Here is a 24,841-nt window from a genome sequence, read left to right as displayed (position 1 = left end):
TTTGATCTTTGTTGGTTTAAAGTCTGTTTTATCAGAGACTAGGATTGCAACCCCTGCCTTTTTTTGTTTTCCATTTGCTTGGTAGATCTTCCTCCATCCTTTTATTTTGAGCCTATGTGTGTCTCTGCATGTGAGATGGGTTTCCTGAATACAGCACACTGATGGGTCTTGAGTCTTTATCCAATTTGCCAGTGTGTGTCTTTTAATTGGAGCATTTAGTCCATTTACATTTAAAGTTAATATTGTTATGTGTGAATTTGATCCTGTCGTTATGATGTTAGCTAGTTATTTTGCTCATTAGTTGATGCAGTCTCTTCCTAGTCTCGATGGTCTTTACATTTTGGTATGATTTTGCAGTGGCTGTTACCGGTTGTGCCTTTCCATGTTTAGCACTTCCTTCAGGAGCTCTTTTAGGGCAGGCCTGGTGGTGACAAAATCTCTCAGCATTTGCTTGTCTGTAAAGTATTTTATTTCTCCTTCACTTATGAAGCTTCATTTGGCTGGATATGAAAATCTGGGTTGAAAATTCTTTTCTTTAAGAATGTTGAATATTGGCCCCCACTCTCTTCTGGCTTGTAGGGTTTCTGCTGAGAGATCCGCTGTTAATCTGATGGGCTTCCCTTTGATGGTAACCCGACCTTTCTCTCTGGCTGCCCTTAACATTTTTTCCTTCATTTCAACTTTGGTGAATCTGACAATTATGTGTCTTGGAGTTGCTCTTCTCGAGGAGTATCTTTGTGGCATTCTCTGTATTTCCTGAATCTGAATGTTGGCCTGCCTTGCTAGATTGGGGAAGTTCTCCTGGATAATATCCTGCAGAGTGTTTTCCAACTTGTTTCCATTCTCCCCGTCACTTTCAGGCACACCAATCAGACGTAGATTTGGTCTTTTCACATAGTCCCACGTTTCTTGGAGGCTTTGCTCGTTTCTTTTTATTCTTTTTTCTCTAAACTTCCCTTCTCGCTTCATTTCATTCATTTCATCTTCCAGGGCTGATATCCTTTCTTCCATTTGATCGCATCAGATCCTGAGGCTTCTGCATTCCTCATATAGTTCTCGAGCCTTGGCTTTCAGCTCCATCAGCTCCTTTAAGCCCTTCTCTGTATTGGTTATTCTAGTTATACATTCTTCTAATTTTTTTTCAAAGTTTCAAAGATGGGGAAAAAATAGAGCAGAAAAATTGGAAACTCTAAAAAGCAGAGTAGCTCTCCTCCTCCAAAGGAATGCAGTTCCTTACCAGCAATGGAACAAAGCTGGATGGAGAATGACTTTGACGAGCTGAGAGAAGAAGGCTTCAGATGATCAAATTACTCCGAGCTACGGAAGTTCTTTTTTCAAAGCGTTTATTCATTTTGATTTCTAGGCATCCCCCGGGGAGGGCAACGGGCAGAGCCTCCAGTGCACGTTCTGCGCGGTGGAGCCCCGGGTGCTCAGTTGGGCAGTGGTAGGGGTCATGGGGAGGGAGGTCGGGAGCGGGGGAATGGAAAAGCAAAAGCAGGGAAAGAAGCCGCGGAGCGGTGGAACAGACATCTAGACCTCCTGAAAGGCTCATACAGAGGCACAGGCTAGATCTTCTGGAGGTGATAATTGTTTTTTTAGTTGTTGTTGAAGCAGAATGGGAAGGAACTGAGGGGAAAATTCAGAGCTAACATAGAAGAGCTCCAAACGCCAGGAGCTATAACTCTCCAAGAATAACATCTTCCAGGAACTCTAGACAGAAAACTAGGCATCTGGGAACCCTGAAATTCCTGGAGGAGTAGCATCATCATGACCCTCTGTGTTCCTTTTGGCAAAAGGACTTGCTTCTCTTGTTTGTACAATTGTGTTTGTTAAATAAATAAAACCCTTTTCATATATCTTTGAAAGTACATTGGCTCTATTATTTTAAGATTACAAATAATGCTGCAGTCATCATTCTTGTACACTTGTCATTGGCTACTGGTGTGTTTGTATAGGGTAGAGGCTTGGAGAGCAGTTGCTCCAGCATAGTGTTTACATATTTTTTATATCATTCCATTTTCTTTCCTTTTTTGGTTTATTAGCTGTAACTCTTTCTTTCTTCTTGTCCACCGCTCCCTGACTTCTTTTCCTGCTTTTGCTTTTTCAGTGATGGCTTTAGGGTTTCCAGAATACATGTTTATCAGTGCCATCTAATGACATTGTACCTCCCCTTCTGGCTATTATGTTACTGTTGTCATGTAATTTGATTTTAGACATGTTATAAACCCCAGAATCCATTATTATTTCTTTTGTTTAATCGGTCAAATTATTTTAAAAGATTTAATAATAAGAACATATATAATTTAACTATGTACATACCAATTTCCGGTAGTCTCCATTTTTTTGTGTAGATCCAGATTTCTGTCTGGTATCCTTATTCTTAGGCCTGGAGGAATCCTTTTGCATTTCTTGTAGTGTGGGTTGCTGAATTCTTTTTTTTTTTTTTTGAGATGATATCTCACTCTGTCACCCAGATTGGAGTGCAATGGTGCAATCTTGGCTCACTGCAACCTCTACCTCCCGAGTTCAAGTGATTCTCCTGCCTCAGCCTCCTGAGTAGCTGGGATTACAGACACACCCCACCACGCCCGGCTAATTTTTTGTATCTTTAGTAGAGACGGGGTTTCACCATGTTGGCCAGGCTGGGTTGGTCAGGCTGGTCTCAAACTCCTGACCTCATGATCCTCCCGCCTCAGCCTCCCAAAGTGCTGGGATTACAGGCATGAGCCACTACGCCTGGCTCAAATTCTTTCATTTTTTTTTCTATGTCTTTAAATGTCCTCATTTCAGTCACATTCTTGAAAGAATTTTCATTTTGGCATAGAATTCTAGGAAAACTTTATTTCTTTCAATACTTTAGGATGTTGCCACTTTGTTTTTGTAAAACTGGCATAAAGTGGGCTTCCTGTACTTGTTATATAATTTTTGGAATGTGTATTTAAATTAATAACATTAAAATGGGGTGGACTGCCAGGCGCAGTGGATCACGCCTGTAATCCCAGCGCTTTGGGAGGCCGAGGTGGGTGGATCATGAGGTCAGGAGATGGAGACCATCCTGGCTAACACAGTGAAACCCCGTCTCTACTAAAAATACAAAAAACTTAGCAGGGCGTGGCGGTTGGTGCCTGTAGTCCCAGCACCTCCGGAGGCTGAGGCAGGAGAATGGCATGAACCTGGGAGGCAGAGCTTGCAGTGAGTGGATATTGCATCACTGCACTCCAGCCTGGGCAACAGAGCAAGACTCTGTCTCAAAAAAAAAAAAAAAGAAACGGCTGGAGGAGGTGGTGCATGCCTGCAGTCCCAGTACTTTGGGAGGGGGAGGCAGGATGATCTCTTGAGGCTCAGAGTTGGAGACCAGTGGGGGCAAGATAGCGAGACCCTGTTCTCTGTCTCATGTATATATATATACATACACACACACACATACATACATAAATTGTGAATGTCCTAGATTCATCTTAAGTTCCACCAACAGTGCACTTAAAGTAAAATGTGCCCAATCTGAGGGTCAAACCTACTGCTGACGTGCAATTTGTGTTTGTGAGACATTCTCAACAGCATTTGCTTTCCCTAGCATAGTGGTTTTCGTGTTTTCCTCACACCTGAATGTCTTAAGTGCAAAACCTGTCAGAAATCATTTCCTTTCTCAAAAGATTCTAAAATACTTTTTTTTTTTTTGAGATCAGCTCACTGCAACTTCCACTTCCCATGTTCACAGGATTCTGCTGCCTCAGCCTCATGAGTAGCTGGGACTACAGGCCTGTGCCAACACACCCAGCTAATTTTTGTATTTTTAGTAGAGACGGAGTTTCATCATGTTGGCCAGGCTGGCCTCAAACTCCTTACCTCAAGTAATCTGCCCACCTCAGCCTCCCAAAGTGTTGGGATTACAGATGTGAGCCACCACACCTGGCCTAAAATACTCTTACTTCAAGTAAAACTGCATTAAAAACAAACTTCTCAGTTGCATCCCTGGAATCCATAGAAAGCCTGGGAGAGACAAACAAGTGCTACAGGATCAAGCGCTAAACAGGGAAGGACAAAGCATGGCTTCCTCACTAGGATTCAGGGCAAAGTTAACTGCCTTGGTTTCCAATGGAGACCGGAACTCGGTTCACCTGCGACGGGAGGACACAGCCCAGAGGAGGCAGACTTTCTCTTCATGGTGCCTTCAGACAGAAAATCTCCTAGGATTTCTTTCTTTCCCTTTGATCTACTCCCAACGCTCCCTTTCTGTTTCTTCAAGGCCTTTTTTTGATCCCTACTGCACAGGACCTAAGAGGCTGGTGCCCTTCCCTACCCTCCCTGCCTGGGTGTCTTCAGCACCCAAGCTCACCCAGAACGTTACTGCGTGCCAGAGACAGCGAGAGGACCAAGGAGGGCGGTGGGTGCAGTGGAACCACAGCATCACCATGTACCTGTGCCTCATGGGATCTGAGCAAACTGAATAAATGCCCCCTGAAGCTTTTCTGCAGGTCACAGGGAAAGGGAGGGTGGCTGCTGACCCGGCAAGAGAAGCATCAAGAAGCATCAGAGGACCTCACCGTACCCCTGGACCTTGAAGACAGGCCTGGCTAGGCTGATTTTAATGGGTAGGCTGAAGGAAAAGGCTCAAGGGCAACCCAAATGCTGACCCTGAGATTACAGCTTTCAAATGTCTGATGGTTTTGATGTTGGTCAGTAGAATCCATCCCACCTTTATCAGGAGACTCCTTTGCCAAAATTCTGAGATCTGGGATTCCTGCTGGTTGCTGCACAGAAAGCCAATCACCGAGATGATTATTGCCAAGGAAGGCATTTTAATAGGGTGCTGCAGTAGGGGAGATGAGAACTCAAGTCTCAAATCCATCTCCCTGACCAACCAAAACCAGAGGTTTAGATGGCAGGGAAGAAATGTAACAATGAGTAAGAAAACAGGAGCTAGGGAGGAGCAAGGAAGCAATCATGATGAATGGGGGGTCCCAGCATCTCATTTTCTGGATGAATTTCAGTTCTTTGATAGCTTTTTTGACAGGCCTGAAGGTCATTTCCTGAGGAAGGAACTCAGATAATACAAATATTAATTTTCAAGCTTTAAGACCAGAAGGTTCCATTTCTAGGTTTATCCAAAAAAGCTACATATGGGACTGTTGGGTGGTTTTCAGATCAAGATAGAAAAAGATTGTGCAGACCAAAGTCTGCAGTTAACCAAAGAAAAAACAATTTTCTGACCAATAGGATGTATGGGATCAGAGAATGACCAGCCTATAGAAGAACTGTTTTTTTGTCCTGAGCACAGGGGAAGGATGAAGTTGCACCAACTAAGGTGGATTAAGCTGCAGATGGGCAAAAATCTGAATTTTGATTCAGAGCCCTGGGGTCTTCCTCAAAAGTCTCCTTCCTTGAAAGAGGAACCCTGTCTTGATTTCTACGTCTCTCTGAGTCCTTTTGGAGGTTGAGGATGCTGAGGTCCTGGTGCTTGGCCCCCTCTAACCCTGAGTACTTCCCCTCCTGCCGGGCAACCTGGCCCAGTATCCAGGCCCCAGCTCCAGCGACCATTTCCCCCTACTTTACCCCTAGCAAAGGCTATTTCTAGGTCAGTGATGAGGTACAGGCAGGACAGGGCAACTCGTTCTGAGATTTTTTGCCCTGGAAGGCCTTGAGCACTGTGGTCCTGCAGAACCACTGTCTCCCTGTTTTGGAGAAAGCAGGGAGGAAATGACCTGTGTGAATGGAATCAAGGGCTGCACCTGCATGGAGGATCTGAGGCAAGCAGGGCAGTTCTGGTCTGTAAATGAAAAGGACATTTGTCATCCAAAAGGTTGGGCTGTTATTATTAATTTTGAATTTTGTCAAAACAAGCTGCAGGGAAATTTGTCTTCTTACTTGTAAGAACCTTACAAGACCTCCCATCTTATATTCCAGGGAGAATTGCTGCATATTACATTAACACATAGGTGAGACCTGCAGGCCTTGATGCCCTGGCGCAGGGGCACCAGGGCACCAGCAAAACCCTTCCCATACAAACAGCAAGCATGTTATGTATACAACCCATTGGTACGAGTTCCAAGTACAATTTCTACTTGGCTCTATGGACTGAGTACACGTTCCCCCCAGCACAGAAATCCTACAAACTCCCATGAATGCTATAGTGAAAAGCAGGGGCTGGCTAGGTGTGATGGATCACACCTGTAATCTCAGCAGTTTAGAAGGCTGAGGCAGGGTGGATCACTTGAGTCCAGGAGTTGGAGACCAACCTGGACAACAATGGCAAAACTTCAACTCTTAAAAAAACAAAACAACAACAACAAAACAAGCACAGAAATTAGCTAGCTGTGGTGGCTTGTGCCTGTGCTACTCCAGAGGCTGAGGTGGGGGGATTGCTTGAACCAAGATGCCACCAGATACAGTGAGACCCTGTCTCAGGGAAAAAGACAAACAAACAAAAAAAAAAAGAGGCTGTGTAAGAGGTGACTCTGGGGACAATGGAAAAACACTAAGGTTTTCAAGTGGTGTTAAAACCCAGTAGGCCTTGGGGACCACTGAGCAATCTACAAAGCAGGGAAGCCTAGATCCCTGAGCTCCACCTGCCAAGTACCACTGCAGCTAACGTGAGAGACCTCCCCCAGAGAGACTCAAATTTGCCTCCTGAGGAAACAAGTGATTACAGACATCTGTCCCAGGATAGTAAAAAAGAAAACAAGGTCTCACAAAAACAAAAACAGCTGACCACATCATACAGTCACTGAGACTGAGCCTGTGACTATAGGTGAAAAAAAGAGGCTGTATATTATTCATACCATGAAGGACCAGGGAAAAGTGCGAACACAGTCCCCTGCTACTGTTGTGAGAATCAGGAGAACAGAGAGACCAATGAGTGGAAGAGGAGGATTTTACTGAGTGCACTCAGGCCCAGCAGATTAAAATCCAAAGGCTGAGCCCTGAACAAAAACAAGGCTTGGCTTTTATACATACTTCTGAAAGGAGGTTGGCTAGTTTGAATGGCGCAGTGGGAATTTGAAGATGCAACACTCATGGGGCAGGCAAGAGGGCTTGCAGAAGCAGAACAAAGGCAGCTAATCAAACTGTGACAGGTCTTGCAAAGCAAGCATAGCTGATGACCTTGCAGCTGCACTGAAGGGAAATCAGGAACTTAACAAAACTTGAATACTGAAAAATGGTAAGGGGGAAAGAGAAGGTAGTAAAGGGATTTGTTGTTTTTTCCTCTTATCCTTGCTAGGGGGAGACTGTGTTGAGAGAGTCTCTGGAACTCATTCCTCAGACAGTGTTATCAAGGATCTGCTAGGGCTCTATCTATTGCTGGCCTTGGAGTCAGTCAAGTACTGTGAAGCTCAGTTATGCAGCTGAGCTTCACACATTAGGGGAGATAACAGAGAACAGCACATCTGGAATGCAATGGATGAGCCTCAACCTTAGGATGAACCACTATTGGTGACCATAAGATTTCCCCTGCCAGGTAAGTGGCAGTCCACATACCTCTGCCCCACCACAGCTCCATATGCCTCACCCTTTACACACATGGTCACTTACCCGGAGAACCACCCCCGCCAATCCCCAACCACCCTGAGCCCTCCTAGCCCTAACACACAGCTGGGACTCTCACGTCCACCCAGCAGTCCTGGACTTGCTCCTACAGCACGGGAAATCCTCCATGGTGAAGAAGCAGCCCTGTGCTACCTCATCTACATAGAAATGCCCTATCGGTGATGTCACCGACAGTACCTTTCTTAATGTTCTGGAGATTATTAAATTAGATTTGTATAACTGTGAAAAGTGCTCATATTGCTCATTCCATTGCTTATATGTGATCATATAAATCTTTTCTCTCCTTTCTGTATTGTGGTTTAAACTTAATCTTTAAAGGACATGTGTTTGAATTTTTCAGCTGGTTAGAAACCTGAATATACCAATCAAAGAAAACTGCTCCTTACATGCTACAGATTTAGTCTTCTTCCTGTACTAAGATGTCTTTTAGATATAATAAATTTGTTAAAGCCAAGAGCTCCTATGGAACGAAGTTGGATGGGAGGGGGGACATTGAGTAGTAAGATCACTCTTGTAACAGGGATGCCACTCTTGCAGATATTGACAACTATTGGGCCCATAAAATTTTTACCAAACATTGGAAAGACAAGATATGAACAACTTATCATTGCTGCAGTCTCAAATATCAGGAAATACCATTATTCTTAGGACAATAAATAGACAAAAAAAAAAAAGACTCACAGAGAAGATTAACTGTCATGTATTACCAAACAGGGACTGGATCATTGTCAACACCACCCAACAGAAATTGTCCATAGAAATTCACTTCATAACATCAAAACCAAAAACCCACACTGATGGCAAAAAATAATGATGCCATAATGACAGAGAGAGAGAGAGAGACCTGCCCTATAGCCATACTTAGTGGGTAAAAGCCAAAGAGCTCAATTTCTGCTCATGATACTTAATAGAACAGATGGAACATCAGCCAATAACTCAGTGGGTTCAGATCTGCACCAAGTGTCTGTTGGATGCAGGATTCTACTGTCTCCAATAATATGTCTCAGATGGACTAGTTTTTTTTGTTGTTGTTGTTTTGTTTTGTTTTGAGACAGAGTCTTACTCTGTCACCCAGGCTGAGGTGCAATGGCATGATCTCAGCTCACTGTAACCTCCGCCTCCTGGGTTCAAGCAATTCTCCTGCCTCAGCCTCCCCAGTAGTTAGCATTACAGACACACACCACCACATCCAGCTTTTTTTGCTTTTTTTTTTTTTCTTTGTATTTTTAGTAGAGATGGAGTTTCACTGTGTTGGTCAGGCTGGTCTCGAACTCCTGACCTCTGTTGATCAGAAGTAGGTGAGGTCAGAAAACATACTCTGGGAGATGCTGGCACAATGCCCAGAACCACCATCACTAGGCCTGGGTTTTTCTTTTGTAGTGGAATACTAGTATTCATGCAATGCAGGGACAAAACCAATTAGATACTTCTGGGAGTTAAAAAGAGATGAATTTACAGTGCCATTTGAGAAGAGGTATTAAGGAATTTGCCAGGGTACTGATGTGTGTCAGGTGCAAACTGCGGGTTGAAAGAGAGCTAAGTATTTTCTGTCCATGAAGGTGATAAGCGAGGGCCTGAAGAAAGAGGGACCGGGAAGGACACTGGCACCAGAAATAGGAAAGGGCTGCTTGGGGGTGGGAAGGATGGGTTGGGGTGCTGTCTACAAAGTTGCCTGGCGATGGATGTAGCATATGGAAGCGAGACATCAAACAAGAAGCTGTCATTTAAAGAAAGTCTGAAGAAAGACTAGATATGTAAACAGCAGGAGATAGTAGGGAAACTGGACCCCGCTGCTCATAAAACTTCCCTCCTTATATTTCAGGGAAGATCTCAGCGCATTTCAGCCAAGACAGGTAAGACTGCAGTTCTGACCTGCGGGCCTCCACGAATTGCATTAGGGCACCTGGGAGCCGGGAAAGCGTTCCCCTACACAAAGTAAGTGTGTTATGTCTACAACCCAATGGGGACACTAAAAGCCCCAAAGGCCCTGATGTCATCCCAAAGAACAGCACCCGTCTGCGTAGTTTGTACCTGGCTCTATGAGGTGAGAACACATTCCCAGCTAGCACAGAAATCCTACAAACTCCTGAGGGGGCTGCGGTTAGAAGTAGGGGCTGTGTAAAAGGTGACTCTGGGGGCTAGGGAAAAACATGAAGATTTTCACAGAGCGTGAGAACCAAAGACACTGGAGACCATGGTTCAATCTCTGCAGAAAGCAGCCCTGGGTAGAAAGGGAAGAGCTGTACAGCCTTTGCGCTAGTTTGTTTGTGTTAAGGCTGACGCTTCCTATTTCTCCTCAGGGGGAGAAGCGACATCTTAATTCCTATTCCCCAGCCTTCCACTGTAAGAAGAACACGACCAAGACGCAAACCAATGAAAGAAAAAAGTAACCCTTAGAGTACAGCATATTCTTGAAACTACAAAAAATTAGGGGAAAGCGCGAACGCAGTCCCACTACCACAAATTACAAAGTCGAGTTTCCCACATTTGGGAAAATCCCAGGGGTCAGCACACCCGGAGTGCAATGGATAAGCCTCGCCCTGGGAGAACCACCTTCATGATCATGGTATCTCCCCTGCCAAGTAAATATGACCTCCTGCACCTCCGCCCCGTTCGCCTCACCCTTTACACACACGGTCGCTTGCGGCGCGCACCCCCCAGCCCTCCTAGCCCTGACACACAGCTGGGACTCTCAGGTCGGACCAGCGGTCCTGAACCCGCTCCGACGGCTCGGGAACTCCTTCATGGCGAAGCAGCAGGTGGGGAAGCGCAGCCCCTGCACTGTTTCATCTACATAGAAGTCATCCTATCCGTGATGTCACCGACAGTGCCTTTCCTACTCCCCGTCTGCCTTTCTGCCACTCAGCGGACCAACCCGCTGCCTGAGCCAGGAAGAGGAAGTGACCTCTGCCTCTCCCTTTTTCCATCCCACCCCCGCATCTGTTCTCGCCCAAAGAACCTGGTCCTTAGCCTGCCTTGTGGAGCAAACTTTCGGTGGCCAGATGGAGCCTGGGCACTCTTCTTCAAATAATGGCTTTTAATTTACAAACTAGAACGTTTAGGACTACAAAAGAAACCGGTTTTCTTCACATGCTTATCCTTGTGATGTAGCATTCCGCTTGAAATTGGAAGCCGTTCAATGTCAGAGAGAAACCATATTTATGAAAGTAAAGAGGCTTCTCAGATGACTGCAAACCAGCTTTCCTTACTGATTTTATCACTGGTAATGTTATAAAAACCGTTGTTCAGTTTAATGAATTTTGTAGTTTTTTTTTTTTTTGATGTTGTTGCTTTTTTTTTTTTTTTTTTTTCCCAAATTCAGTATTGTGGAAAAATATGCTGCCACAGAAGAGATGATTGGATACTCTCAAATGTGGTGTTGGACTTTGTCATCTTTTGCACAGCCATCTCCAGACCTTATTGCTTACCTCGTGTTAGTTTTTTATGTTCTGCAAAGACAAAACCAAAATAATCCAAATTTGACACAAATACCTGGCATACATCTTATCTGAGATGTTTAACAAATGTCTGGATCATCTTTTCTTACATTGGATTATAACGCAGGAAACACTGTGAAGTAAGTAAAGTTGGAATTCCCAAGTCAAAGACCATTTGAATATTTGCAAGTAGATTTGAGACAGGAATAATATAGGGTGGTCGCAGGGTAACAAATTCTAGGCAGCAGATTTACATGACTTGAGGCTATGGGCTGATAAGATGCTGAAAAACCAGGGAGTGGACCAAGCTGGCTAAGACTGATTGGACCCAATGTGGTGCTGGATTTGATGCAGGTTTTACCTAGGCCCTCATTACATGCTCATTAACATACTAAATCACACACCCACCAGTGCCATGACAGTTCTGAGACCAATATTTGATGTAAAAATGGATGGCACCACAGTTCCGAGAAATCTCCACCTTTACCCAGGAATTTTCATGAATATTCCACTCCTTGGTTAAAGAAACCCATCGAGATGAAACCCCAGAACCCACTGTTCTCTCTTGGGTATGCCCGAACTCCCCTTTCTTGCATGTGTACTTTTTGCTTTGCAATAAATCTCTTCTTTCACTATTTGCTAATTCATCGTTGACTTGGTTCTCAAGATGGTGTCAAGAGCCGGGAAACCACGGCTGGGGTTGAGATCCCACCAGTGTCTGGGGATCTTCCCCAGCCCACCAGTATCAGATTCTAATCCATTGCTCAAATCACAAAACATCGAACGGAGAGTTCTCCTTTGGAGACCACAAAGTAAAGATTCTGTGGCATGGTGGCCAGTTAGGCCATGGAAGACAGGGCAAAATATTGAAAATGAGGGATTAAGTGACAGTGTAGTAACTGCTGAATGTGAAATACTTGATCCAGGCCACATTCCCTGTAGACTGACCGGGAGACGCATTGTCCAGATAGTAGTGGAGAAATACTTTCTGGGTATCTGACGACCAGCCTTTGTGGAAAGAACTGGCACCATCCTGCAGGTGTAACTGCCTGATGGGTTCTTCCTGCCCACTGTACACACAAAATCAATTCATGGAGACCATGGCATTGCAGTAAAGAGTTTAATCGACACAGGCCAGCCATGACATGTGGGGGACAGTTATTACTCAAATCAATCTCACTGAAGGCCTGGAGGTAAGGGGTTTTTCAAAGACAGTTTGGTGGGGAGGGGGCTAGGGCTTGGGCAGTGCTGATTGTTGGGGATGAAATCACAGGGGTGTGGAAAATGGCCCTCCTGCACTGAGCCAGCTTCTGGGTGGGGGCTAAGGGACTGGTTGATTTTCAGGCCAAATGGTGCCATCCAGTAGTCAGAAATGCAAAAGCCTGAAAAGACATCTCAAGAGGCCAATCTTAGGTTCTACAATAGTGATGTTCTTCACAGCAGTAACTGGGGAAGGTGCAAATCTTGTGACCTCTGGAATAATGGCTGGTAATTATTTAATGAGGCATACATCTTAGCAGAATTCAGGTTCCTTTCATCCTCCTGACTTGGTGGCCTTTCATTAGTGTTACAGGGGTAATTTAGTTTCGGGGAAGGTTATCATTTTAACCAACTTTTTTAGCTGTCCTCAGTGTTTTTGGCACCAGGGACTGGTTTCATGGAAGGCAGTTTTTCCTTGGAAGGGGGTGGTGGATAGTTTCCAGATGAAACCGTTCCACCTCAGGTCATCAGGCATTAGTTAGAGTCTCATAAGGAGTGCGCAATCTGGATCCCTCACATGCACAGTTCCCAATAGGGTCCAAGCTAATATGAGCATCTAATGCTGATGCTGATCTGACAAGAGGCGGAGCTCAGGTGGTAATGCTGGAAAGCCTGCAGCTCATCTCCTGCTGTTTGGCTGGGTTCCTAACAGGCCATGGACCAATACCTGTCTTGTGGCCCTGGGGATTGGGGACCCCTGATTTAAACTATAAACTCAATTTTTCCCAAAAGTAGCTTGGGAGAAATTTTGCAGGAATGAACAAAGACAGCTAGCCTTGAGGCTAGAACCAAAATGGAGTCAGCCATGTCAGATTTCTCTTATTGTAATAATTTTGCAAAAGTAGTTTCAGAGGGACTACACAGACACTTGTTAAAAGCATGAGATGGATTTTATTGTATGTACTACAGTAGGCAAGAGAGACCAGCAGAGAACTGAGCTCAACTCCAAATACAGCAAGAAGAATTGAAGATTTATACCCAGTTGGCAAGATAAGAAAATCAGTGGATGGAAAATTACTAAGAGGAACTTGATTAGCTATCAAAGGTGGTTGGGAGGACTCTTGCTAAACTAGGCTCAACAGTACTCTTTTCTAAAACTGGACTTGGCAGGCCAAGAACTAATAGAGAAAAGGGCTCAGAGGAAACTGACTAAGGTTTGGTCAAAGATGGAGTCCTTGTCAACTCTACATTGAAGCTTCTGCAAATAAACGAAGACCAACCAAATGAAAAAAAGCAAAGGCTATTTATTCTGAGCTTGCTGTAGCAGGGAGTCAGCCACTGTTACTTGTGTTTTGGCAGAGACTTGAAGGCAGTCAGAAAAGTGGGAAAGCTTTTTAAAAAGAAAGGCTTCAGGTATGCTTCAACTGGAGGCTGTCACCATGATGAAACTGTAGATAGATGAAGAAATCAAAATATTTTACCCCAGAATATATTTCTTTGGCGTATTTCAAGATGGCTGTCAGAGAGCCAGCAAACAGAAGTAACTCTGCAAAACTGTCTTTTATAGGGGAAATTTACACACCTGCAGAGAATCTGCATTAATCCAGCCTTCCCTTGTCAGGATTGAGAAATAAAAATAAGCCCTAGGCCCTACAGCCAACTGAACAGACTCCCTCTTGGCTGACAGGACCACAGAGAAATCTTGAAAGCTGTTTCTGGCTGTGGCAGGATAGGAGGCCAGACATGCCCCCCTTAAAACCCCTTCCTCACTAACCGCCATTATGAGGCAGGAGAACAGCAGAGGGAGTTGGAAGTTGGATAAAAGGCAGAATGAGTAAAAGCAGAAACAGAAGTAAGGTGATGGGGTAGGAGAGCAAGAAGCAAGATAAAAGGCGTAAGTTGAGCACCCAAAACAAAAAGTAAGATTTAAAAAAGCAAGCAAGGCTAGGCGCAGCTGCTAACATCTGTAATGCCAGCAGCTTGGGAGGTCAAGGCAGGTGGATCGCCTGAGGTCAGGAGTTCGAGGCCAGCCTGACCAACATGGTGAAACCCCTTCTCTACTAAAAATACAAAAAAAATAGCTGGGCATGGTGGTGCACTCCTGTACTCCCAGCTACTCAGGAGGCTGAGACAGGAGAATTGCTTGAACCCAGGAGACAGAGGTTGCAGTGAGCAAAGATCATGCCACTGCACTCAAGACTGGGCAACAGAGCAAGACCCTGTCTTAAAAAAAAAAAAAAGAAAAGCAAGCAAGGACCCCATGGCCAGCAAGATCCAAACCAATAAAGGGACAGCTCTTCAGAGACAGGCATGTGCATTAGAGAGAAAAAGTATATTTAACATGACTTCATATGATAATCAGCTCATTAAAGCTCATGCATATGGACTGCATATCATGCATGTACTTAAAATTATAGGATGGAGGCAACATTCAAGCACACAAGGGCCAAAGTAACTAAGCAACCCACCTATCAATCAAATAGCAAACCCTGGCTAAAGATTAGGCATCCTTGGCCAGGCACGGTGGCTCATGCCTGTAATCCCAGCACTTTGCAAGGCTGAGGCGGGCAGATCATGAGGTCAGGAGATCGAGACCACCCTGGCTAATATGGTGAAACCCGGTCTCTACTAAAAATACAAAAAAATTAGCCGGGCCTGGTGGCGGCACCTGTAGTCCCAGCTGCTTGGGAGGCTGATGCAGGAGAATGGTGTGAACCCGGGAGGCAGAGCTTGCGGTGAGCCAGGATTGTGCCACTGTTCTCCACTCTGGGTGACAGAGCAAGACTCTGTCTCAAAAAAAAAAAAAAAAAAAAAAAAAATTAGGCATCCTTGTGAAGAGAAGAAAAAAACCACACATCAAAAGACTCAGTGTACACCAAACTAATACTGATCTCATCTCCCAGAGGTCAGCCGACTCTCCCCACTCCGAGAGTGTTACTCTGCTTAATAAACTTTTGCTTTGCTTTGCTGCTTTGTGTGTGTCATGCACACTTCTTTGTTTGGGACACCAACAGCCTGGAACTGCACGGTACCATCTGGTAAGAATTAAGCTTTTTTGGCTGGGCGCGGTGGCTCACGCCTGTAATCCCAGCACTTTGCCGGGCCGAGGCAGGTGGATCACGAGGTCAGGAAATCGAGACCATCCTGGCTAACACGGTAAAACCCCATCTCTACTAAAAATACAAAAAATTAGCCAGGCGTGGGGGCGGCCGCCTGTAGTTCCAGCTACTCAGGAGGCTGAGGCAGGAGAATAGAGTGAACCCGGGAGGCGGAGCTTGCAGTGAGCCCAGATCTCGCCTCGCGCTCACCCCCACCTCACGGGCACCCCCGAGCCCTCCTACCCCTGACACACAGCTGAGACTCTCAGTTCCGACCAGCGGTCCTGAACCTGCTCCCACAGCACGGGAACTCCATAGTGGCGAAGCAGCAGCCCCTGTGCTGTTTCATCTACATAGAAATCGCCCTATCCGTGATGTCACCAACAGCGCCTTTCCCAGTCCCCATCTGCTCTTCCACCCCACCCTCCGCCAACTCAGTAGATCAACCCACTGCCAGAGCTAGCCGAAGAAGTGACGTCTGGCTCTTTCTCCTTTTCTTCCTGCCATTGTCCTTTGGGGAGGTGCACAGAGACCCCACATCTGGTCTCCCCCAAAGAGTGTGGTACTTGATCTGTGTCCTGTAGAGAGCCCTTCTGGCAGCCAACAGGAAGCTTGTGCACCCTTCTTCAGATGATGTCTTTTAATGCGCAGACTCGAATGTTTAGGCTTACAAAGGTAAACGGTTGCTTTCAAACCTGTTTATCTTTGTGATGTAGCATTCTGCTTAAAGTTGAAAGCCGTTCAATGTCAGAGAGAAAACATATCTGTGAAACCAGAGAGGCTGCTCAGATGGGTTGCAAATGAGCCATCCTTACTGGGTTTACCACTACAAGTGTTACAAAGACAGTTGTCCAAATTTAGGAATCTTGAAGGGTTTTTTGTTGTTGTTATTTCAAATACAGTGTCATACAAAAATATGTGTCCCCGCAGAGATGATTGGACACTCTTAGGCATGGTGATGGACTTTGTCATCTCTTCCACGGCCATCTCAGAACCTTAGTGCTTACCTCATATTAGTATTTTGTATTCTCCAAAGACACAAAATAATCCCAATTTGACAAAACAAACAAACAAACAAAAAAACATCTAGGGTATGTCTTACTTGAGGCGCTTAGCAAATGACTGGATCATCCCCCTTGTATATAACCCAGAAAACACTGAAGTAGAGCAAAATTGGAAAGCCCAAGTCAAAGACCATTTGAAAATTTCAAGTAGATTCCAGTCTGTTGCTCAAATCACAAAACATGAAATGGAGGGATCTCCTTTGGAGACCATAAAGTCTGTGACATGGTGGCCAGTTAGATTACTGGAAAACATGGCAAAATATTGAAAATGAGGGATTAGGTGAGAGTGTAGCAACTGAATTCTAAATGCTTGATCCAGGTGCCATTCCCTGGATACTGACAGGGAGACACATTGTCCAGGTAATACTGGAAAGATACCTTCTATAGTGTAAACCACAAATAAAATTCCAAGCCCCTCAACTATTTGAATGCACCCCTCCTCTCAGCCAGGGTCATTCCAAAGTTAACCTGAAAAACTAGTTCAGACCATGATGGGAAGTCGGGGTCAGATATGCCTCATTATACCCTCCTTCCTTTAGAATTCAGGCACAACTGACCAGCACATCTGACCAGGCACAACTGGCATTAGAACAGAGATCTTAAAACTTTTTGTAGCAATAAGACACCAAATTCCAGCCTGACTCTAGTGTAGCATTACATGACAGATAGCAGGCCCTGAAAGAAATAAAAATAATTTACCCTAAAATATATTTTTTATCATGTTTTGAAATGTCCCTACAAAGTTGTCTCTTGTGGGGAAAGTCTACATGCTATAGGAAATCCCTTTCCAGGTCTTTTCCCTAATCTAGGCACCTTTTTAAGTCTGATAAGAAACATTTACAATCAATTCTCTCTGAAGCTGCTACCTGGAGGCTTCATCTGCATAATAAGAACAACCCCTTAACACAGAGACTCCCTTCTATGGATTCCAGGTCTTTAGATAAACTCTTTCAACCAATTGCCAAAGTATCAGAAAATAATGGCTGGTAACTATGTAATTATGCATATATATTAGTAGAATTTGGGGGGTGGGCCCAGTGGCTCATGCCTGTAATCCCAGCACTCCCTCAGGAGGCTGGCAGATTGCCTGAGTCCAAGAGTTTGAGACCAGCCTGGGAAACATGGTGAAACCCCATCTCTACCAAAAAAAAAAAAAAAAAAAAAAATTAGCCAGGCATGGTGGTGAGCACCTGTGGTCCCAGCTACTCAGGAGGCTGAGGTGGGAGGATTACGTGAGCCTGGGAGGTGAAGGTTGCAGTGACCCAAGCTTGCAACACTGCACTTCAGCTTGGGTGACAGAGTAATGGGCCTTCACTAGAAGCTGAACCTGCTGGCAACTTGATCTTAGACTGACCATCCTCCATAACTGTAAGCAATAAATTTTTGTTGTTTATAAGTTATTCACTCTGTGGTATTTTGTTATGGCAGCACAACTGGATTAAGACATTAACCTGACCTTAAGAAATCATCTCAAATCAGTCTTGGCTTTGATGGGAAACAAAGGGCACACTTGGATGTGTGATTTAAAGAGTTTTTTTTTTTTTTTTTTTTTTTTTTTTTGAGATGGAGTCTCGCTCTGTCCCCCAGGCTGGAGTGCAGTGGCATGATCTTGGCTCACTGCAAGCTCTGCCTTCCAGGTTCACACCATTCTCCTGCCTCAACCTCTAGAGTAGCTGGGACTACAGGCGCCTGCCACCACACCTGGCTAATTTTTTGTATTTTTAGTAGAGACGGGATTTCACTGTGTTGGCCAGGATGGTCTTGATCTCTTGACCTCGTGATCTGCCAGCCTTGGCCTCCCAAAGTTCTGGGATTGCAGGCATGAGCCACCACACCCAGCCTACAGAGAGTGTTATGAAGAGAATATTTATAAATATATGGACAGGATCAAAATAACCCAACAAAGAACTGAGAGGCGCTCAGAATCTGGAATCAGCAGAGAAGTTGTATTGCCTCTAGGACTGAATTGTTGTATAAGTCTGTTCAGGTTGCCATAACAAAATACCATACACCAAGTGGCTTAAACTATAGAAATGTATTTCTCACACTTCTAGAAGTTGGGAAGTCCAAGATAAAGGTGCTAGCAAAGTGGATTTATTTCTAAGGTCTCTTCCTATGGCCTGTAAGTGGCTGTAGATTCATTGTGTGCCCATGTGACCATTTCTTTGTGCACCGTGGGGAAGGCAGATGAGCAAGCTTTCTAGTGTCTCTTCTTATAATGGCATTAGTTTCAGCATGAGGACCCCACTCTCATAACCTCTTTTAAATCTTATTACCTCTCAAAGGCCCCAGCTGCATAAACCATCACACTGGGGGTTAGGGCTTCAACATTTAAGTGTGGGAGTTGGTGTTCACAATTCAGTCAATTGGAGTGGAAATTGAAATGGGAAAGGAAAATTATAGTTACTAGAGAGAGTTATTGTCTTGGGGAGGATCACTGGAGAGGACTACGGTCTTTGGAGAAATCAGTGAGTGACAACTGACAAAGATTCTTTCTGTGAAAATAAGTAATTTAAAATGTAAGTTGTTGGAACTCCAAATTATTTTGAGAGTTAAAAAAATGTGAGTATGGGCCAGGCACCATGGCTCACACCTGTAATCCCAGTGCTTTGGGAGGCTGAGGCAGGCGGATCACCTGAGATCAGGAGTTTGAGACCAGCCTGACTAACATGGAGAAAGCCCATCTCTACTAAAAATACAAAATTAGCTGGGTGTGGTGGTGCATGTCTGTAATGCCAGCTACTTGGGAGGCTGAGGCAGGAGAATCACTTGAACCTGGGAGGCAGAGGTTGCAGTGAGCTGAGATTGCACCATTGCACTCCAGCCTGGGCAACAAGAGTGAAACTCTGTCTCAAAAAAAAAAAAAAGAAAATGTGAGTATGGAGCCTATGTCACATGAGAGGCACCTGTAAACTAGGCAGTTGTAACCTTTGTTTCTCTGATTATAGACTGGCCTTCTTCCTTACATGCATTATTTTCTTTTTTTTTCTTTTTTTTTTTTTGAGATGGAGTCTTGCTCTGTGGCCCAGGCTGGAGTGCAGTTGCATGATCTCGGCTCACTGCAACCTCGGCCTCCCGGGTTCACGCCATTGTCCTGCCTCAGCCTCCCAAGTAGCTGGGACTATAGGTGCACACCACCACGCCCAGGTAATTTTTTGTATTTTTAGTACAGATGGGGTTTCACCGTGTTAGCCAGGATGGTCTCGATCTCCTGACCTCATGATCCACCTGCCTCAGCCTCCCAAAGTGCTGGGATTATCGGCATGAGCCACTGCACCTGGCCACATGCATTGTTTTCTAACATGTTGTATAAATTATTGAAGGGTGCCAGGGAAGATTGCTTCCCTCTTCACTGCTGATTTTCATTATAGATTAACTTCCTTCTTACCTTGCTCTCATAAAGACCTCATGGCTATTGCATTGTCTTAAGATGCAATGTTAAATATACTCCTTTAAATTGGAAAGGAAATGTAAGCCAGCTATAAAGAAAGAAAACAAGTAGTATGGAAAGAGAAAAAGGTTGGGCACAGTGGGGCTCATGCCTGTAATTCCAGCACTTTGGGAGGCTGAGGTGGGTGGATCACTTGAGGTCAGGAGTTTGAGACCAGCCTTGTTCACATGGTGAAATCTCATCTCTAGTAAAAATACAAAAAATTACCCGGGCATGGTGGTGGGCACCCATAATCCCAGCTATTCAGGAGGCTGAGACAGGAGAATCTCTTGAAACCAGGAGGCAGGGGTTGCAGTGAGCCAAGATCATGCCACTGCACTCCAGCCTTAGCAACAGAGTGATACTCCATCTCAGAACAAAACAAAATAAAACAAAACAAAACAAAAAAACAAAAAATTCCACAACTAATTAATTTGTTGTAACTCTTAGAGCAGCCTTGTATAGAAAATGTTGTGATCCTATTAATTTTTTTTCTTTCTATGTAAGCAAGAACTTGACTTTTGACATTGCAGCACTGACCCCATTTCTCTGGAGTCTGTGTGCCCTGATTGGCTATTCGCAGATTTTTGTTTGAATAAACTCTTTTTTAATTTTTACCATTAGTTCCCACAAGCAGAATGAATAAACTTTTTAACACTGAATTCTGAACCTTTCAATTATTTCAGGTTGACATCTCCTTGGCCAAACTCTAATCAGGCTCTTCTGAGTCCTCTTCTCACTAGGCCTCAAATATTGAGCTTCTGTGTTCCTCTCTGCATTGTTCAATCTCAGCAAGTATCCTTCTCAGTCAATTTAGCCAGAATTCCCCATCTTCAATAGCTGATCACTCATAATATCTAATAGGACTCCTCATCCTTCACCATCTGCTAGGTGATGTCTGATCATCCTGCATTCAGCAAGAATACTATATGTTGGCTTAGCCATGTGGGAAGCCCAAAATATGCCACCCCAATATACATTCCTTTGGTATATTTTGAGATGGCTATTTAGAGGAGCTGCAGATGTTACTAAGGGGTCTCACCCAAAAAAGGGACTCGTTCCTGTTTATTATTGCAAAGCCAATGTATGAAACCAAGAGTGAGCGTCGAGCAGCGCAGGCTGTATTCAATGGCATTGGAGAAGTAGGAGCATATCATGGAATTGGAGAAGTAGTATAGCTTGCAAATCACCTTCTCAGCCACTGAGAACCAGGAAGTTACAAATATAGAGGATCTTTAATGAAGGAAATGAGCAAGGTGATGAATATTCATGCTTTTCTTAGGAAGGGATGGAGATTTTCCTAGAATCAAGGAGTCACCTCATTTCTGTCCTTTCTTAGTCTCTTCCATTCATTGTCACAGTGATTGTCAATTGTCATGCACTGATGGAAGTGCTATTTAGCATGGCAATTGGATTATAATAAAGCTAGATGTTTTTCAGAGGTTGCATAAGCTGCCATCATGGATTTCACCAGCTTAAGCTGGTTTAGTCCCAAGAAGAAACTTCTGACCACAGACATCTGTTTCTTAAAAATAAGCAGAGTTAAGGGTGAGTAGGAATTCAGCCATGTCACATAGGCACTGCAATGGGCAACAACATCTGGGTAGGGTTCCAGGTAAGTCACGTAGGCAGTGCAATAGGTAACACAGTCACATAAATACCTATGAAAAGCTGTCCTTTTGTCAGGGAGATTAGCATGTGTAGAGGAAGTAAACATCAACTGCAAATAGGCTTTCTCTGAGATCTTCTTATCTTCTTTATCCGGATCCGGGTAAGATTAATTCACAGGAAAAGGAAATGAAAGGTCTCATACTTTTAAAGGTCTGACAGAGAAACTTTTTTTTTGAAACGGGGTCTTACTCTGACACCCAGGCTGGAGTGTGCAGTGGTGCAATCTTAGCTCACTGCAACCTCTGCCATTCTCATGCCTCAGCCTCCCGAGCAGCTGGGATTACAGGTGCCCACCACCACACCAGGCTAATTTATTTAGTATTTATTTATTTATTTATTTATTTATTTTTAGACAGAGTCTTGCTCTTTTGCCCAGGCTGGAGTGCAGTGGCGCCATCTCGGCTCACTGCAAGCTCTGCCTCCCAGGTTCATGCTGTTCTTCTGCCTCAGCCTCCCTAGTAGCTGGGACTACAGGTGCCTGTCATGATGCCCGGCTAATTTTTTTGTATTTTTAGTAGAGACAGGGTTTCACTGTGTTAGCCAGGATGGTCTCGATCTCTTGACCTCCTGATCCACCTGCCTTGGCCTCCCAAAGTGCTGGGATTACAGGCATGAGCCACCGTGCATGGCCTGTATTTTTAGTAGAGATGGGGTTTGCCATGTTGGCCAGGCTGGTCTTGAACTCCTGACCTCAAATAATCTGCCCACCTCAGCCTCCCAAATTGCTGGGATTACAGGCATGAGCCACCACATCTGGTGGAGGGCTGCTTCTTGAGAGACTTCATCTGCATCACAACACAGCCTTTGCTCACCATGTCTTTCCTCCCCTCAGCCTCCCATAACCTGTGGCCACCACCCCCTAAGAACTCCAAGCCTAGTTAGTCCTTTATGTGCTGCATATAAACTTCAACCATATGGCCTTCTTTGAGGCTTTTTTCTTTTTTGAGACAGAGTTTTGCTTTTGTTGCCCAGGCTGGAGTGCAATGGTATGATCTCAGCTCACCACAACCTCTGCCTCCCAGGTTCAAGTGATTCTCCTGCCTCAGCCTTCCGAGTGGCTGGGATTAGAGGCATGTGCCACCACACCTGGTTAATTGTGTATTTTTAGTAGAGACGGGGTTTCTCTATGTTGGTCAGGCTAGTCTTGAACTCCTAACCTCAGGTGATTGTGATCCACTCGCTTCGGCCTCCCAAAGTGCTGGGATTACAGGCGTGACCCACTGTGCACGGCCTGAGGCTCATATTTTTATGTGACTTTGTATTAGTCACAGTTCCCTAGAGAGACAGAATAGGATAGATATACAAAGGAGTTTATTAAGTATTACACTTATTTTTTTTTGTCTTTTTTTTTTCTTCCTTTTTGTGCCTTTTTGTGGAGAATGGGGTCTTGCTATATTGCCCAGGCAGGTCTTGAACTCCTGGGCTGAAGCTATCCTCCTGCCTCTGCCTCCCTGAGAGCTGGGATTACAGGCATGAGCCACCGCACCTGGCCAGGAATTTATTAAGTATTAACTCACACAATCCCAAGGTCCTGCAATAGGCTGTCTGCAAGCTTAAGGAGCAGGAGAGTCAGTTCAAGTCTCAAAACTGAAGAACTTGGAGTCTGATGTTCCAGGGCAGGAAGCATCCAGCACGGGAGAAAGATGTAGGCTGACAGGATAGGCCAGTCTTGCCTTTTCATGTTTTTCTGCCTGCTTTATATTCATGGGCAGTGGATTATATTGTACCCACCAGATTTAGAGTGGGTCTGCCTTCCCCAGCCCATTGACTCAAATGTTAATCTCCTTTGGCAACACCCTCACAGACATGCCCAGGATCAATACTTTCATCCTTTAATCCAATCAAGTTTGTGAGAAACAAATTCACCCATCTAAACCCAAACAATGTACTCAGAGACCCGGAGAACAGAGAAAGTGAGACTTTTAATGACGGTCTTGCAAGATCGGTTGTCTGGCATGCAGGCACACCCAGCACAGTTTCAACAAGCAATTTATGCCCTAGTGCACAGGTCCCTCCCCCAGTTCCTCATAGGCTGAGTACTAGCCTTTCACAATCTTCTTAGACATCACCTATTGATTGTTCTTCAAGTATATTCTTTAGGGTCTTTCTGCTGCATTTTATTGCAGCCCACAATGCATTATGACTCTCAGGATTTTTCAAACATTTGACTTATGGCTCTAGTGGTTGCACTTAGCTTATAAGAAAGGGTACAATTATCTATGTTGCAAGCTAGCTTAAACTAAATTTGTTGGTGGAGTGGGGAAGGGGTAGATGAGGGGGCCCCCACCAATAGATGCCTGGCCACTGGGTGAAAGGGAAAGAAGGAAGGTGGAGGGGGTGGCTTAGTACATTCTGCTTCTTTATTTCTTTATTTCCAGGTAGCCTGCCTAAACCTATACCAAGCCACTTAGAATTGAAAATAGATCATCACATATAGGTTATTTCCTACAATTCCTTCCTTTTTCTTTTTGCCCTTTTTGGTTTCATTTTCACTTAAATTGCTTTTTCAAACTGTTCCAGAATTGTTTACTTCTTTTTTTTTAGATGGAGTTTTGCTCTGTTGCCCAGGCTGCAGTGCAGTGGGGTGATCTCGGCTCACTGCAACCTCCGCCCCCCAGATTCAAGCAATTCTCCTGCCTCAGCCTCCCGAGTAGCTGGCATTACAGGCGTGCTGTAATTTTTGTATTTTTAGTAGAGACGGGGTTTCACCATGTTGGCCAGGCTGGTCTTGAACTTCTAAACTCAGGTGATCGTGATCACCTGCTTCAGCCTCCCAAAGTGCTGGGATTACAGGCGTGAGCCACTGTGCCAAGCCAGAAGTTGTTTACTTTCTTCCTCATAGGAGGAGGAGTTTATTTGGTTTCTAATAATAGTAGGTTATTTTGTTGGAACATCAGGGGCATCTGTTTACTGTGAGTTGTTTTAATAAACCTTAGTGTTTTTTTATATATATATAAAAAACATATTACATATATTATATATATAAAATATATAAAACATATTACATATATTATATATAAAATATATCACATATGTTATATAAAATATATCACATATATTATATAAAATATATCACATATATTATATATATAATATATCACATATATTATATATAATATATCACATATATTATATATAATATATCACATATATTATATATAATATATCACATATATTATATATATAATATATCACATATATTATATATAATATATCACATATATTGTATATAGTATATCACATATATTGTATATAGTATATCACATATATTGTATATAGTATATCACATATATTGTATATAGTATATCACATATATTGTATATAGTATATCACATATATTGTATATAGTATATCACATATATTGTATATAGTATATCACATATATTATATATGTAA

The 24,841-nt window shown here is 44.0% G+C and overlaps 1 protein-coding gene, 1 non-coding gene and 1 pseudogene across 2 annotated transcripts in view; 1 reads left to right on the top strand and 2 right to left on the bottom strand.

Annotated features, from left to right (window-relative positions):
• Positions 1 to 24,841, bottom strand: part of LOC100447686 (neuroblastoma breakpoint family member 12) — a 2,265,351-nt gene that overhangs the window by 2,105,152 nt on the left and 135,358 nt on the right.
• LOC129058909 (protein FAM91A1-like) overlaps positions 1 to 24,841 on the top strand; it is a 66,925-nt pseudogene that overhangs the window by 12,087 nt on the left and 29,997 nt on the right.
• LOC112131699 (U1 spliceosomal RNA) lies at positions 9,975 to 10,135 on the bottom strand. Its single transcript, XR_002913675.2, has one exon. It is a non-coding gene; the product is annotated as a U1 spliceosomal RNA (small nuclear RNA).

The sequence above is a fragment of the Pongo abelii genome, chromosome 1 (assembly GCF_028885655.2).
Source record: "Pongo abelii isolate AG06213 chromosome 1, NHGRI_mPonAbe1-v2.0_pri, whole genome shotgun sequence".
Taxonomy (NCBI): domain Eukaryota; kingdom Metazoa; phylum Chordata; class Mammalia; order Primates; family Hominidae; genus Pongo; species Pongo abelii.
This window is presented reverse-complemented; position numbering and strand designations above follow the sequence as displayed.